The sequence below is a fragment of the Lissotriton helveticus genome, chromosome 5_1 (assembly GCF_964261635.1).
Source record: "Lissotriton helveticus chromosome 5_1, aLisHel1.1, whole genome shotgun sequence".
NCBI classification, from domain to species: domain Eukaryota; kingdom Metazoa; phylum Chordata; class Amphibia; order Caudata; family Salamandridae; genus Lissotriton; species Lissotriton helveticus.
Genome location: NC_136065.1, coordinates 1,230,644,845 through 1,230,663,640, shown reverse-complemented (window position 1 = coordinate 1,230,663,640; position 18,796 = coordinate 1,230,644,845).

The following is an 18,796-nucleotide window of genomic DNA, read 5'->3' as shown; positions in this document are numbered from 1 at the left end:
GGCATTTTTGGGAGCAGAATGTACTAGTCCACACTGAAGCTGTGCGCAGACCACCTTTGCATTAAAGGTGTTCCAGTAAGTGTCACACACAGTCTCCCACGAGTTATTGTAGAAAATCTCAACACGACCCTCACATGCATTGCCACCACCCTGGAGCCGAATGGGAAGGATCTCTGCAACAGAGGAACAATAAACAGAAGAGCACTGTGTTAGTTCCGTCCGAATACTCAGAGTGTAAAGAGATTTTACACTGAATATTCAGAACAGCAAACTAATGACAAACATACTATATGCACCGCACCCTGAGCCAGCATTTGGCAATGTTTTGTTCTCATGAATTTAATGTAAACTTTGTTAAGCAGTTAACCAGTACAGTAAAAAAGAAATGTTTGAATAGAAGTCTAATGGAGCATTTTGTATGTGTTAATTGCATTGTCTTCCCCTATGGATGTGTCTATTAAACACACAGTAATGATGAGTGAAAGAATGGCTAGTGCTGGTCCGCTCCAGATTTTCTACTAACAGGTTGCCATCAGTGTATTGAAAACGTGCAGACTATTTGCGGATAATGTTGTTATCTTCAGTTACTAGTGGGAATCTAATTCAGACACTACCCACAATCCATAATAAACCTCCTTGATTTTCTCTTCTAAATTTCTTTTGCTTTATATGTTCTGTCCTCTGTACGCTCTCCATTAAATACTTCACCACCATTACCTAGGTATGATACTGAGATTCTGCCGCACCTGAGCGAGATGCAAGATGTGCATCTGTCAAAGGGAAAACATGAGAATCAACCAACTTGCTAATTCCTTGACAGCAAGTACCTAGAAATTCATCAGCAACCAAAATAATGGTGTGACATGCCAGAGGAAAACTCAGATGAAGGCACAATAGGCACTTTATCCCAGTACAATCTGCCATTCCTTCTGACCCTTCTCCATATTAGTCTAATCAGTCTGGACCTTCATCACTCTATTCTTGTGTCCCTCCTTCAAGGACTTCAGCCTACCCCATCCCTACATACCATCAAGATTGAACCTGAGTTTCCTCTTACCCACTAGAATTAGTAAAAAAAAACAAAGACACTAGAGGACTCCTACAGAAGTAAAACTTACAATGCTGAAGTGACAAAGAATTGAAAAAGCACAACCAATGTTTTAAACAACTCTCAGTTACTAATCTACTTTACTTAGACGTCCGTTACTCATTGAGTGACCTGATCAAAGTAGTAGGTCTTCCACAACCCCAGTAGGACCCACCCTCCTAATTCAAAGAGGTCTTGCTTCCAATGCACAAAGAGACCAGACATTCGTCACAAGCTTGGTGCGGAAAAACAAACTATGGAAAAACAACAGTTGATGGACAGAATGCAGAACAATGTCATACATTCACCCCAGTACAGAGATCTGGGCCTAAATCCATCGTTTTTTTGCTCACCATGCCATTCCAGTTTGAACCCAGCCATATGCAAATCAGTCTTGACCCTGTGCCCCATGGGAACAGTCCAGCCCAAACTGCCAAGCCAGGTCCTCCCTGGACTGGAAACAAGCATCCTAGGACCGGTTTCAGGCTTTCAGCCCTCATCAGCCAGGATAGCTTGATTCCAGTGGCATGGTGAGCACGAGACTCACGTCTGAGCAAACAATGGATTTAGCCCCAGATCTCTGTACTGGGGTGAATGTAAGAAATTGTTCTTGATTTTGTCCATCAACTGTTGTTTTTGCATTTGTCACGCTTAGTCGTACGGGTATGCTCAGACGTTAGTCCCGTGCTCTCCATGCCACTGAAATCAAGCTATCCTGGCTGTTGTTTTTGCACAAAAAACAAACTATGGCTAAATTTCAACCAAATGGCATCTGATATCTTCATAGTAGTCCATCCCTGTAGGTCAGGGAAATCTTACATCTGGATTGTTATCTAAAGCAGACCATCACAATAACTCTCCCTCCCTTTAATCTCCTGCAAATGTTGTTCAAAATTGTGCCCTTAAACTTAGGCAATAAGCGTTAGTATTACGCATATTCTTTTCAGCTAAAGCCTGTTAGCCTGCCCCGTTCACCAAGGATTTGCCTTCAAAAATAAAATCAGGTTGATTATGGTCATCTGGGTAAGCCGGTGAGATCCCCACAGCCCATTTGCCCAACTAAGCACCCACTCAGAATATAGAGTAGATATGAAAAGGGACGGAGAGGGTTGGTCATGTCACATTGGAGGGACCAGTTTCACTTCCTTGAAATCTGCAACATCTCTGGATTGGAAACCTCTCTTTTCATTACTATGGAGATCCACGGAAGATTTTGTATTGGAAACACTGTAGATTGCCCTGCTGATCAGCCGACTTCATGAAAAGTGAATTGTTACTTCCTGTGGACCAATTCATTACAAAGTCACTACTTAATCCGTTTTCTATATACAGTTCTTGAATTTTATTGTTCGAAGTATATTTTGTTTTGCTGCATCAACTTCCACAGTGAACCCAATGGATATTTTCTGGATATGTTACAAGATATTTTTTCTCCCTGTAATTCAAATCTAAGGGTGGCTGATGCAATGTATCTCTGGGTTAGATATTATATATGCTTAAGGACTCACTCCTCACATTGAAATGAAAATATAATGCATACTAAAGCAAGAAGGTAGAAGATTTAGTAAAGGTTGTGCTCCTTTAAGTAAAAAAGAGCCATAATTACCTGTGACCTGAGTTGATGTTGCGGTTGATAATGTTGTTGGTGTTCCTGCAGATGTTTTAGTGTCTGAAACATGAACACAATTAATAAAATGAGGTCCAGGAGTTATCACAAATAGATTCAAAATGTTATCAAATTTCTCCCTGTCCATATTACGATGTTGATGCATCTCTATGTAATCAGTTTTAAAAATCTAGATCTAATTCACCTATTTCGCCTATAGTATGTCAACCTCAATGTCTGTGACAACACAATCTTAGCACCAGTCTCTCAAACCACACACTTCGAATGGTCACTCATACAGACATTCCTTGGCCAGTATGCAAGAATAAAAACAGCATAAATATCGTCCTTAAACATAGATGTGGAGCTAAGAATAGTAAATGTATACCCATTTGTATATACTTACAATCATTATATGTGTAGGACAAATTGAATAGTAACTGTGCTTTAATAACCCACTTTTTTCTTGTGATATAAGGGAGCAAGTAACTAGGTCAATCTCACAATTACCTACATTCAAAGCACAATATCAAACATTCTCTTTGAAGTGACTATTATTCAAACCATTTTAAAATACAATTTGGTGAAACAAAAAAAGTATAGTAGTATTTACAATGAAAAAGTAGACAGACCTAAAACTGACGAGCCTCCCCCCAAGGCAAAATTTGGATGATGGCCCATCTGACTGTCAGCTCTTTTTTTGGCTCAAGCCTAGGCAACGCTGGTGCAGACTGTACGAGACATGTTGTAGACATTTTGTGGCCTTATAGCCCTCCCTTTGCCTTTTTCTTCATTACCTCAATTGTCCTTTCAAAAGGCTTGCCTGCTAGTGGTTAATCTTTGCTCTTAGTCCCTCCTATTTGTGTTTTGTTTTCTCCTATTGAGCACCGCCTAATTACTGGTACTTTACACTTTGATGCTCATCTGTTCGTTTTGGGGTACAATGTTTCTCTTTGTTTCCTGTTCGTGTTTGGCATAGCTTCCCTTTTTTTTTCATCGTCCTTTGAAAGGCAGAGTGTCGTGTTGGAAAAAGAGCGTGAGTAGACAATGTTTTCAAAACGTAAAATATATTTGTTTTTATACAGAAGGGTCCCATCTGAGCACTTTTGTAAGCTATTTGTAATGTATGTTCTTTTGTGGCAGCTGAAAGGCAGCATGTCATTCCTGTAGAACTGTGTACTCATAGTATGGCCCGCGGGCCTTCCTTGTTGACCCGCAGACCGTGCAGGTAATGTACCCATGGCCCCCCAGAGAGAAAGACAGAGAGAGAACGAGAGAGAAAGTGGAGAAAGACAGAGAAAGTGGAGAGAGAGAGAGTGTGGAGAGAGAGAGTGGAGAGAGAGAGACTGACTGACTGATTGAGAGACTGAGATACTGACTGAGAGACTGACTAAGAGAGAGACTGACAGAGATAGAGAGACTGGCTGACTGTGAGGGAGACGGACTGACAGAGAGAGAGACTGACTGACTGCCAGCGAGAGACTGACTTACTGAGAGAGAGACTGACCGACTGGCAGAGATAGAGAGAGAGACAGACAGAGGGAGAGACTGACAGAGAGAGAGAGAGACTTACAGAGAGACTTACAGAGAGAAACTGACTGACAGAGAGAGAGACTGACTGACTGACGCAGGAGATACGGTCTAACAGAGAGACTGTGTGAGTGGCAGAGAGAGAGTCTGATTGACTGACAGAGAGACTGACATAGAGAGATAGAGAGACTGACTAAGAGAAAGAGAGGAACAGATTGAGAGAGAGACTAACTGACTAAAAGAGACTGTCTGATATAGAGTGACTAACTGAGACTGAGAGGGTGACTGATTGACTAAGATTGAGATGGACAGAAAGAGAGAGGCTGACTGACAGAGAAAGAGAGAGACTGACTGACTGACAGAAAGATAGAGACTGGCTGACAGAGACTGGCTGACTGAGAGAGAGAGAGAGAGAGAGAGAGAGAGAGGGGCTGACTGAGACTGACAGTGAGAGGTTGACTGACCGAGAGAGTGATTGACAGAGAGAGACTGTCTGACTGACAGAGCTAGAGACTGACTGACTGAGAGAGAGACTGACTGACTGAGAGAGAGACTGACTGACTGAGAGAAAGAGAGAGAGAGAGAGAGACTGACTGTCTGACAGAGAGTGACAGAGACTGACAGAGAGAGACTGACCAACTGAGAGAGACTGACTGACTGAGAGAGAGTCTGACTGACATAAAGACAGAGACTGAGAGAGAGAGAGAGAGACTGACTGTCAGAAACTGACTGACTAGGAGAGAGAGAGACTGACTGTGACTGACAGAGAGACTGACAGAGAGAGAGAGAGACTGACAGAGATAGTGAGAGGCTGACAGAGAGAGAGACTGACTGACTGACAGAGAGCAAGACTGACTGACAGAGAGCAAAACTGACTGACTGACAGAGAGAGAGACTGACGGACAGAGAGAGAGAGAGACTGACTGACAGAGAACGAGAGACTAACTGACTGAGAGAGAGAGACTGACTGAGAGAGAGAGAAAGAGACTGACTCACAGAGAGAGAGACTGTGATGGAATTGGGGTCAAAGTATGAAGCTATGTAATGCCTCTTGCTATTGTCTGCTAATAAAAATGTATTATCAAAATGTGTTCTTCGTAGTTAAATCCGCTTTTGAAACACAGCATTGTATAATGTTTTGAAACAAGTTTTTTTTTTTAACTTTAGCCCAGCCCCCCTAACTGACCCCACCCCCTTCCCATTGACCCCACCCCTACTGATGCGGCCCTCAGCCACAAACCACACAGTAATTTTGGACCCCCACAAGACAGTTTGTGATTACCCATGCTGTAGAAGCTTTAGCTGTAAAACACTTTATTTCATGATTTCTGTCTCATGTCAGCTGTTCTAGTCTTGTTCCTCTCATATATTATAAAATGGTAAGAATTATGACAAGAAAGACAGAAAACGCCAGGGTAATGCCACCTTACCGATAATCGTCATTGCATTATGTCCAGGTTTTGCTAGTCACAGTCTTTCTAACCTTTTCCCTAACCCCTAGAGAGCAAAAATGACTGACTGACAGAAAGAGAGACTGTCTGAATGAGAGAGAGACTGACTGACAGGGAGAGACTGACTGACTGAGAGAGATAAAGACTGACTGACTGACAGAGACTGACAGAGAGAGACTGACTGACTGAGAGAGACAGACTGACTGAGACAGAGACTGACTGACAGAGAGACTGACTGACTGACAAAGACAGAGACTGACTGACTGAGAGGAGACTGACTGCCTGAGAGAGAGAGAGAGAGAGAGAGACTGACTGACTGACTGACAGAGACTGACAGAGAGAGACTGACTGACTGAGAGAGACTGACTGACTGAGAGAGAGACTGACTGACAGAAAGACAGACTGACTGAGAGCGCGAGAGAGAGAGAGAGAGAGAGAGAGACTGACTGACAGAAACTGACTGACTAGGAGAGAGAGAGACTGACTGTGATTGACGGAGAGACTGACAGAGAGAGAGAGAGATTGACAGAGATAGAGAGAGACTGACAGAGAGAGAGACTGACTGACAGAGACTGACTGACTGACAGAGAGCAAGACTGACTGACAGAGAGCCTGACTGACTGACTGACAGAGAGAGAGAGAGACTGACGGATAGAGAGAGAGAGACTGCCTGACAGAGAACGAAAGACTGACTGACTGAGAGGGAGAGACTGACTGACAGAGAGAGAGAGAGAGAGAGAGAGAGAGACTGCCTGACAGAGAGAGAGACTGATGGAATTGGGGTCAAAGTATGAAGCTATGCAATGACTCTTAAGATTGCTATTGTCTGCTTATAAAAATGTATTATCAAAATGTGTTCTTTGTAGTTACATCCGCTTTTGAAATACAGCATTGTCTAATGTTCTAGTCTTGTTACTCTCATATATCATAACATGGTAAGGATTATGACAAGAAAGACAGAAGAAGGCAGGGTAATGCCACCTTACCGATAATCGTCATTGCATCATGTCCAGGTTTTACTAGTCACAGTCTTTCTAACCTTTTTCCTAACCCCTAGACTGCTGCTAACTGAGGTTGTCATTTCTGACCAGCCTCTGGATTTGATGGGAAGTAAAAAGGAGGAGCCGTGGGAGGGAAAAAAAGAGTTAAGCTCATGTTTTATATGTGAGGATTTGTAAAAATGAGCATAATGTCGTTTGGGACCAAAAAACATGGTTTGTCCTGTGGGCGAGGCAGTTCCTTACTCGGTAAGGATTGTATCAAGGAATGCCTGGACTCGGTATAATAAAGATTGCTGGTCTCTAATCACCATATTAATATATTCAATTGATTTTGTAATAAAATGCTCAAGATTTTGTAATGTTTTACAGGTCATTGTTTTATAATTTCCAGTTGGAAATAATCAATTTTGATCACAATATACTACAAATCTACTTACTTCCTCAATTTAGAATTAATCAGATTGGTTGAGAAACTGTATGGAGGACTTGCATAGGTTTTTATCATACCAGCTTTTCTACAACTTTAAGTCAAAAAGCTATTTCATAGAAGTAAATATACATCCAACATTGGTGACAACACAAACACACACACACAGATATATACGCAAACTTGTAATGATGTTGTTTGTTTAAATTTACAGCTTCTCCTTTCAGCAAAGTTGATAATTGTCGATGTACACCTTTACATAAGTCAAAATGGGCATTTTAAAAAATGTATGCACTTTGTGCAATGATGTTTTTCAAATTGGTAAACGCCTTTTTTCAACAGATTAACTTCATGTTTTATTTAAATTGAATGTAAGATTACATCCAATGTTTTAGACATTACATTTTCAGTAAGTGACTTTTAAATTAAATTTCATATGATATAAACAATATTATTGAGAGAGTCCATTTAAATTGACATAAAATACTTTTTTCAAAGAACAATATTTTGTAAATGCAGTCTAGGTTGCACATTACGAAGACGACTAGAAAAATCCCTCTTGACCTATAGATACTTTTACCACAGGTGATACCTCTCCATTACAAGGCATACACAAAACATGTCTACACTTATATTTGAATTTTTACTCATTCTATTTCAATTTTCTGTAAGAAACTTATTTTCCTTTTTTTATATAATTTTTCTTAATACTACAGATACAACAATGGTCATTATTCAAAGTAACTCCAAGAAAAATTCTATCAACATGCTGGAGCCATACATACATATAAATCATTAATTATACAATTTCATGTAAAAGACAAAATCAATTATACAAAACCAGGTAGAGAACCACACACTCATACTCATGCATACTTCCTAAACATACATTCCATTTTTAAATAAACATTCACTATCCTATAACATTGTGTCTGTTGTCCAATATGTGACCAGAGTCATTAGATCTAAAGGTGAAGAAAATTGGTCGACGTGTTTTGGTGGAAAACACAGCAGTAGGGACCACCTTCCTCAGGACCAGCCAGAAACAATTCGGTATAGGATCTCTAAACCTGGCAATCGAATCTTTTTTTTAAAAGGAATACGATAAATATCTCATAAAGATATTTTTGAGCCTGCTGGATTGCACTCCTCAACAGCACGATCTGAAGGTATTTACTGAATATGCCAAATAACAGGAAAAACCGTATTCAAACTCCTCTTGTCAGAGTGCAGAGCCGTTATTTGCTGGAGCTATTGAATAGGTGGCAGATCGGGCCGAGGTCAACTTTTCCAAGAATCTAAATTTGGCTTACTCTTCAATTGTAATGTAGAGGGGACGCCACATTTTCAAATCATCTTTGTCGATACCCATAATGTGTCTTGGACACCACCTTGGTTCTATATCTCTTTAAAATACCACTGCGTTTGTAGATAATAGAGGTTTCCTAATCCCCATCACAAGCAGCCTCCGCAGTTGGCTCCACGATGACATCGTGGAGCCAAGTGCGATCGGAGGCGGAGGCTGCTTGTGATGGGGATTAGGAAACCTCTATTATCTACAAACGCAGTGGTATTTTAAAGAGATATAGAACCAAGGTGGTGTCCAAGACACATTATGGGTATCGACAAAGATGATTTGAAAATGTGGCGTCCCCTCTACATTACAATTGAAGAGTAAGCCAAATTTAGATTCTTGGAAAAGTTGACCTCGGCCCGATCTGCCACCTATTCAATAGCTCCAGCAAATAACGGCTCTGCACTCTGACAAAAGGAGTTTGAATACGGTTTTTGGTGTTATTTGGCATATTCAGTAAATACCTTCAGATCGTGCTGTTGAGGAGTGCAATCCAGCAGGCTCAAAAATATCTTTATGAGATATTTATCGTATTCCTTTTAAAAAAAAGATTCGATTGCCAGGTTTAGAGATCCTATACCGAATTGTTTCTGGCTGGTCCTGAGGAAGGTGGTCCCTACTGCTGTGTTTTCCACCGAAACGCGTCAACCAATTTTCTTCGCCTCTAGATCTAATGACTCTGGTCACATATTGGACAACAGACACAATGTTATAGGATGGTGAATGTTTATTTAAAAATGGAATGTATGTTTAGGAAGTATGCATGAGTATGAGTGTGTGGTTCTCTACCTGGTTTTGTATAATTGATTTTGTCTTTTACATGAAATTGTATAATTAATGATGTATATGTATGTATGGCTCCAGCATGTTGATAGAATTTTTCTTGGAGTTACTTTGAATAATGACCATTGTTTTATCTGTAGTATTAAGAAAAATGATATAAAAAAAGGAAAATTAGTTTCTTACAGAAAAATGAAATAAAATGAGTAAAAATTCAAATATAAGTGTAGACATGTTTTGTGTATGCCCTGTAATTGAGAGGTATCACCTGTGGTAAAAGTATCTATAGGTCAAGAGGGATTTTTCTAGTCGTTTTGGTATTTTTTTTCCCCCTCTAGTCCCTGACCTCAAATTACCCTTAAGAGGGGGTCCCCTTTCTATTCTATTTTGCACATTACGAAGATGAATGTAGGCTTACCCAAACAGATGACACCAGCGTCATTGTAGTGACCACATGTATTGTTGTATAACCCTGTGTGATGACAATGTAACAAGCTGGACTCATCCCCCTGGCAGTTTACATAGTCCAAGAGAATTTTTCCATTGCCTTCTCCAAAATAGGCATTTTTGGGAGCAGAATGTACTAGTCCACACTGAAGCTGTGCGCAGACCACCTTTGCATTAAAGGTGTTCCAGTAAGTGTCACACACAGTCTCCCACGAGTTATTGTAGAAAATCTCAACACGACCCTCACATGCATTGCCACCACCCTGGAGCCGAATGGGAAGGATCTCTGCAACAGAGGAACAATAAACAGAAGAGCACTGTGTTAGTTCCGTCCGAATACTCAGAGTGTAAAGAGATTTTACACTGAATATTCAGAACAGCAAACTAATGACAAACATACTATATGCACCGCACCCTGAGCCAGCATTTGGCAATGTTTTGTTCTCATGAATTTAATGTAAACTTTGTTAAGCAGTTAACCAGTACAGTAAAAAAGAAATGTTTGAATAGAAGTCTAATGGAGCATTTTGTATGTGTTAATTGCATTGTCTTCCCCTATGGATGTGTCTATTAAACACACAGTAATGATGAGTGAAAGAATGGCTAGTGCTGGTCCGCTCCAGATTTTCTACTAACAGGTTGCCATCAGTGTATTGAAAACGTGCAGACTATTTGCGGATAATGTTGTTATCTTCAGTTACTAGTGGGAATCTAATTCAGACACTACCCACAATCCATAATAAACCTCCTTGATTTTCTCTTCTAAATTTCTTTTGCTTTATATGTTCTGTCCTCTGTACGCTCTCCATTAAATACTTCACCACCATTACCTAGGTATGATACTGAGATTCTGCCGCACCTGAGCGAGATGCAAGATGTGCATCTGTCAAAGGGAAAACATGAGAATCAACCAACTTGCTAATTCCTTGACAGCAAGTACCTAGAAATTCATCAGCAACCAAAATAATGGTGTGACATGCCAGAGGAAAACTCAGATGAAGGCACAATAGGCACTTTATCCCAGTACAATCTGCCATTCCTTCTGACCCTTCTCCATATTAGTCTAATCAGTCTGGACCTTCATCACTCTATTCTTGTGTCCCTCCTTCAAGGACTTCAGCCTACCCCATCCCTACATACCATCAAGATTGAACCTGAGTTTCCTCTTACCCACTAGAATTAGTAAAAAAAAACAAAGACACTAGAGGACTCCTACAGAAGTAAAACTTACAATGCTGAAGTGACAAAGAATTGAAAAAGCACAACCAATGTTTTAAACAACTCCCAGTTACTAATCTACTTTACTTAGATGTCCGTTACTCATTGAGTGACCTGATCAAAGTAGTAGGTCTTCCACAACCCCAGTAGGACCCACCCTCCTAATTCAAAGAGGTCTTGCTTCCAATGCACAAAGAGACCAGACATTCGTCACAAGCTTGGTGCGGAAAAACAAACTATGGAAAAACAACAGTTGATGGACAGAATGCAGAACAATGTCATACATTCACCCCAGTACAGAGATCTGGGCCTAAATCCATCGTTTTTTTGCTCACCATGCCATTCCAGTTTGAACCCAGCCATATGCAAATCAGTCTTGACCCTGTGCCCCATGGGAACAGTCCAGCCCAAACTGCCAAGCCAGGTCCTCCCTGGACTGGAAACAAGCATCCTAGGACCGGTTTCAGGCTTTCAGCCCTCATCAGCCAGGATAGCTTGATTCCAGTGGCATGGTGAGCACGAGACTCACGTCTGAGCAAACAATGGATTTAGCCCCAGATCTCTGTACTGGGGTGAACGTAAGAAATTGTTCTTGATTTTGTCCATCAACTGTTGTTTTTGCATTTGTCACGCTTAGTCGTACGGGTATGCTCAGACGTTAGTCCCGTGCTCTCCATGCCACTGAAATCAAGCTATCCTGGCTGTTGTTTTTGCACGAAAAACAAACTATGGCTAAATTTCAACCAAATGGCATCTGATATCTTCATAGTAGTCCATCCCTGTAGGTCAGGGAAATCTTACATCTGGATTGTTATCTAAAGCAGACCATCACAATAACTCTCCCTCCCTTTAATCTCCTGCAAATGTTGTTCAAAATTGTGCCCTTAAACTTAGGCAATAAGCGTTAGTATTACGCATATTCTTTTCAGCTAAAGCCTGTTAGCCTGCCCCGTTCACCAAGGATTTGCCTTCAAAAATAAAATCAGGTTGATTATGGTCATCTGGGTAAGCCGGTGAGATCCCCACAGCCCATTTGCCCAACTAAGCACCCACTCAGAATATAGAGTAGATATGAAAAGGGACGGAGAGGGTTGGTCATGTCACATTGGAGGGACCAGTTTCACTTCCTTGAAATCTGCAACATCTCTGGATTGGAAACCTCTCTTTTCATTACTATGGAGATCCACGGAAGATTTTGTATTGGAAACACTGTAGATTGCCCTGCTGATCAGCCGACTTCATGAAAAGTGAATTGTTACTTCCTGTGGACCAATTCATTACAAAGTCACTACTTAATCCGTTTTCTATATACAGTTCTTGAATTTTATTGTTCGAAGTATATTTTGTTTTGCTGCATCAACTTCCACAGTGAACCCAATGGATATTTTCTGGATATGTTACAAGATATTTTTTCTCCCTGTAATTCAAATCTAAGGGTGGCTGATGCAATGTATCTCTGGGTTAGATATTATATATGCTTAAGGACTCACTCCTCACATTGAAATGAAAATATAATGCATACTAAAGCAAGAAGGTAGAAGATTTAGTAAAGGTTGTGCTCCTTTAAGTAAAAAAGAGCCATAATTACCTGTGACCTGAGTTGATGTTGCGGTTGATAATGTTGTTGGTGTTCCTGCAGATGTTTTAGTGTCTGAAACATGAACACAATTAATAAAATGAGGTCCAGGAGTTATCACAAATAGATTCAAAATGTTATCAAATTTCTCCCTGTCCATATTACGATGTTGATGCATCTCTATGTAATCAGTTTTAAAAATCTAGATCTAATTCACCTATTTCGCCTATAGTATGTCAACCTCAATGTCTGTGACAACACAATCTTAGCACCAGTCTCTCAAACCACACACTTCGAATGGTCACTCATACAGACATTCCTTGGCCAGTATGCAAGAATAAAAACAGCATAAATATCGTCCTTAAACATAGATGTGGAGCTAAGAATAGTAAATGTATACCCATTTGTATATACTTACAATCATTATATGTGTAGGACAAATTGAATAGTAACTGTGCTTTAATAACACACTTTTTTCTTGTGATATAAGGGAGCAAGTAACTAGGTCAATCTCACAATTACCTACATTCAAAGCACAATATCAAACATTCTCTTTGAAGTGACTATTATTCAAACCATTTTAAAATACAATTTGGTGAAACAAAAAAAGTATAGTAGTATTTACAATGAAAAAGTAGACAGACCTAAAACTGACGAGCCTCCCCCCAAGGCAAAATTTGGATGATGGCCCATCTGACTGTCAGCTCTTTTTTTGGCTCAAGCCTAGGCAACGCTGGTGCAGACTGTACGAGACATGTTGTAGACATTTTGTGGCCTTATAGCCCTCCCTTTGCCTTTTTCTTCATTACCTCAATTGTCCTTTCAAAAGGCTTGCCTGCTAGTGGTTAATCTTTGCTCTTAGTCCCTCCTATTTGTGTTTTGTTTCCTCCTATTGAGCACCGCCTAATTACTGGTACTTTACACTTTGATGCTCATCTGTTCGTTTTGGGGTACAATGTTTCTCTTTGTTTCCTGTTCGTGTTTGGCATAGCTTCCCTTTTTTTTTCATCGTCCTTTGAAAGGCAGAGTGTCGTGTTGGAAAAAGAGCGTGAGTAGACAATGTTTTCAAAACGTAAAATATATTTGTTTTTATACAGAAGGGTCCCATCTGAGCACTTTTGTAAGCTATTTGTAATGTATGTTCTTTTGTGGCAGCTGAAAGGCAGCATGTCATTCCTGTAGAACTGTGTACTCATAGTATGGCCCGCGGGCCTTCCTTGTTGACCCGCAGACCGTGCAGGTAATGTACCCATGGCCCCCCAGAGAGAAAGACAGAGAGAGAACGAGAGAGAAAGTGGAGAAAGACAGAGAAAGTGGAGAGAGAGAGAGTGTGGAGAGAGAGAGTGGAGAGAGAGAGACTGACTGACTGATTGAGAGACTGAGATACTGACTGAGAGACTGACTAAGAGAGAGACTGACAGAGATAGAGAGACTGGCTGACTGTGAGGGAGACGGACTGACAGAGAGAGAGAGACTGACTGACTGCCAGCGAGAGACTGACTTACTGAGAGAGAGACTGACCGACTGGCAGAGATAGAGAGAGAGACAGACAGAGGGAGAGACTGACAGAGAGAGAGAGAGACTTACAGAGAGACTTACAGAGAGAAACTGACTGACAGAGAGAGAGACTGACTGACTGACGCAGGAGATACGGTCTAACAGAGAGACTGTGTGAGTGGCAGAGAGAGAGTCTGATTGACTGACAGAGAGACTGACATAGAGAGATAGAGAGACTGACTAAGAGAAAGAGAGGAACAGATTGAGAGAGAGACTAACTGACTAAAAGAGACTGTCTGATATAGAGTGACTAACTGAGACTGAGAGGGTGACTGATTGACTAAGATTGAGATGGACAGAAAGAGAGAGGCTGACTGACAGAGAAAGAGAGAGACTGACTGACTGACAGAAAGATAGAGACTGGCTGACAGAGACTGGCTGACTGAGAGAGAGAGAGAGAGAGAGAGAGGGGCTGACTGAGACTGACAGTGAGAGATTGACTGACCGAGAGAGTGATTGACAGAGAGAGACTGTCTGACTGACAGAGCTAGAGACTGACTGACTGAGAGAGAGACTGACTGACTGAGAGAGAGACTGACTGACTGAGAGAAAGAGAGAGAGAGAGAGAGACTGACTGTCTGACAGAGAGTGACAGAGACTGACAGAGAGAGACTGACCAACTGAGAGAGACTGACTGACTGAGAGAGAGTCTGACTGACATAAATACAGAGACTGAGAGAGAGAGAGAGAGACTGACTGTCAGAAACTGACTGACTAGGAGAGAGAGAGACTGACTGTGACTGACAGAGAGACTGACAGAGAGAGAGAGAGACTGACAGAGATAGTGAGAGGCTGACAGAGAGAGAGACTGACTGACTGACAGAGAGCAAGACTGACTGACAGAGAGCAAAACTGACTGACTGACAGAGAGAGAGACTGACGGACAGAGAGAGAGAGAGACTGACTGACAGAGAACGAGAGACTAACTGACTGAGAGAGAGAGACTGACTGAGAGAGAGAGAAAGAGACTGACTCACAGAGAGAGAGACTGTGATGGAATTGGGGTCAAAGTATGAAGCTATGTAATGCCTCTTGCTATTGTCTGCTAATAAAAATGTATTATCAAAATGTGTTCTTCGTAGTTAAATCCGCTTTTGAAACACAGCATTGTATAATGTTTTGAAACAAGTTTTTTTTTTTTACTTTAGCCCAGCCCCCCTAACTGACCCCACCCCCTTCCCATTGACCCCACCCCTACTGATGCGGCCCTCAGCCACAAACCACACAGTAATTTTGGACCCCCACAAGACAGTTTGTGATTACCCATGCTGTAGAAGCTTTAGCTGTAAAACACTTTATTTCATGATTTCTGTCTCATGTCAGCTGTTCTAGTCTTGTTCCTCTCATATATTATAAAATGGTAAGAATTATGACAAGAAAGACAGAAAACGCCAGGGTAATGCCACCTTACCGATAATCGTCATTGCATTATGTCCAGGTTTTGCTAGTCACAGTCTTTCTAACCTTTTCCCTAACCCCTAGAGAGAAAAAATGACTGACTGACAGAAAGAGAGACTGTCTGAATGAGAGAGAGACTGACTGACAGGGAGAGACTGACTGACTGAGAGAGATAAAGACTGACTGACTGACAGAGACTGACAGAGAGAGACTGACTGACTGAGAGAGACAGACTGACTGAGACAGAGACTGACTGACAGAGAGACTGACTGACTGACAAAGACAGAGACTGACTGACTGAGAGGAGACTGACTGCCTGAGAGAGAGAGAGAGAGAGACTGACTGACTGACTGACAGAGACTGACAGAGAGAGACTGACTGACTGAGAGAGACTGACTGACTGAGAGAGAGACTGACTGACAGAAAGACAGACTGACTGAGAGCGCGAGAGAGAGAGAGAGAGAGAGAGACTGACTGACAGAAACTGACTGACTAGGAGAGAGAGAGACTGACTGTGATTGACGGAGAGACTGACAGAGAGAGAGAGAGATTGACAGAGATAGAGAGAGACTGACAGAGAGAGAGACTGACTGACAGAGACTGACTGACTGACAGAGAGCAAGACTGACTGACAGAGAGCCTGACTGACTGACTGACAGAGAGAGAGAGAGACTGACGGATAGAGAGAGAGAGACTGCCTGACAGAGAACGAAAGACTGACTGACTGAGAGGGAGAGACTGACTGACAGAGAGAGAGAGAGAGAGAGAGAGAGAGAGACTGCCTGACAGAGAGAGAGACTGATGGAATTGGGGTCAAAGTATGAAGCTATGCAATGACTCTTAAGATTGCTATTGTCTGCTTATAAAAATGTATTATCAAAATGTGTTCTTTGTAGTTACATCCGCTTTTGAAATACAGCATTGTCTAATGTTCTAGTCTTGTTACTCTCATATATCATAACATGGTAAGGATTATGACAAGAAAGACAGAAGAAGGCAGGGTAATGCCACCTTACCGATAATCGTCATTGCATCATGTCCAGGTTTTACTAGTCACAGTCTTTCTAACCTTTTTCCTAACCCCTAGACTGCTGCTAACTGAGGTTGTCATTTCTGACCAGCCTCTGGATTTGATGGGAAGTAAAAAGGAGGAGCCGTGGGAGGGAAAAAAAGAGTTAAGCTCATGTTTTATATGTGAGGATTTGTAAAAATGAGCATAATGTCGTTTGGGACCAAAAAACATGGTTTGTCCTGTGGGCGAGGCAGTTCCTTACTCGGTAAGGATTGTATCAAGGAATGCCTGGACTCGGTATAATAAAGATTGCTGGTCTCTAATCACCATATTAATATATTCAATTGATTTTGTAATAAAATGCTCAAGATTTTGTAATGTTTTACAGGTCATTGTTTTATAATTTCCAGTTGGAAATAATCAATTTTGATCACAATATACTACAAATCTACTTACTTCCTCAATTTAGAATTAATCAGATTGGTTGAGAAACTGTATGGAGGACTTGCATAGGTTTTTATCATACCAGCTTTTCTACAACTTTAAGTCAAAAAGCTATTTCATAGAAGTAAATATACATCCAACATTGGTGACAACACAAACACACACACACAGATATATACGCAAACTTGTAATGATGTTGTTTGTTTAAATTTACAGCTTCTCCTTTCAGCAAAGTTGATAATTGTCGATGTACACCTTTACATAAGTCAAAATGGGCATTTTAAAAAATGTATGCACTTTGTGCAATGATGTTTTTCAAATTGGTAAACGCCTTTTTTCAACAGATTAACTTCATGTTTTATTTAAATTGACTGTAAGATTACATCCAATGTTTTAGACATTACATTTTCAGTAAGTGACTTTTAAATTAAATATCATATGATATAAACAATATTATAGAGAGAGTCCATTTAAATTGACATAAAATACTTTTTTCAAAGAACAATATTTTGTAAATGCAGTCTAGGTTGCACATTACGAAGATGAATGTAGGCTTACCCAAACAGATGACCCCAGCGTCATTGTAGTGACCACATGTATTGTTGTATAACCCTGTGTGATGACAATATAACAAGCTGGACTCATCCCCCTGGCAGTTTACATAGTCCAAGAGAATTTTTCCATTGCCTTCTCCAAAATAGGCGTTTTTGGGAGCAGAATGTACTAGTCCACACTGAAGCTGTGCGCAGACCACCTTTGCATTAAATGTGTTCCAGTAAGTGTCACAAACAGTCTCCCACGAGTTATTGTAGAAAATCTCAACACGACCCTCACATGCATTGCCACCACCCTGGAGTCGAATGGGAAGGATCTCTGCAACAGAGGAACAATAAACAGAAGAGCACTGTGTTAGTTCCGTCCGAATACTCAGAGTGCAAAGAGATTTTACACTGAATATTCAGAACAGCAAACTAATGACAAACATTCGATATGCACCTCACCCTCAGCCAGCATTTGGCAATGTTTTGTTCTCATGAATTTAATGTAAACTTTGTTAAGCAGTTAACCAGTACAGTAAAAAGAAATGTTTAAATAGAAGTCTAATGGAGCATTTTGTGTGTGTTAATTGCATTTTCTTCCCCTATGGATGTGTCTATTAAACACACAGTAATCATGAGTGAAAGACTGGCTAGTGCTGGACCGCTCCAGATTTTCTACTTACAGGTTGCCATCAGTGTATTGAAAACATGCAGACTATTTGCCGATAATGATGTTATCATCAGTTACTAGTGGGAATCTAATTCAGACACTACCCACAATCCATAATAAACCTCCTTGATTTTCTCTTCTAAATTTCTTTTGCTTCATATGTTCTGTCCTCTGTACCCTCTCCATTAAATACTTCACCACCATTACCTAGGTATGATACTGAGATTCTGCCGCACCTGAGAGAGATGCAAGATGCGCATCAGTCAAAGGGAAAACACGAGAATCAACCAACTTGCTAATTCCTTGACAGCAAGTACCTAGAAATTCATCAGCAACCAAAATAATGGTGTGACATGCCAGAGGCAAACTCAGGTGAAGGCACAATAGGCACTTTATCCCAGTACAATCTGCCATTCCTTCTGACCCTCCTCCATATTAGTCTAATCAGTCTGGACCTTCATCACTCTATTCTTGTGTCCCTCCTTCAAGGACTTCAGCCTACCCCATTCCTACATACCATCAAGATTGAACCTGAGCTTCGTCTTACACAGTAGAATTAGTAAAAAACAACAAAGACACTAGAAGACTCCTGCAGAAGTAAAACTTACAATGCTGAAGTGACAAAGAATTGAAAAAGCACAACCAATGTTTTAAACAACTCTCAGTTACTAATCTACTTTACTTAGACATCCGTTACTC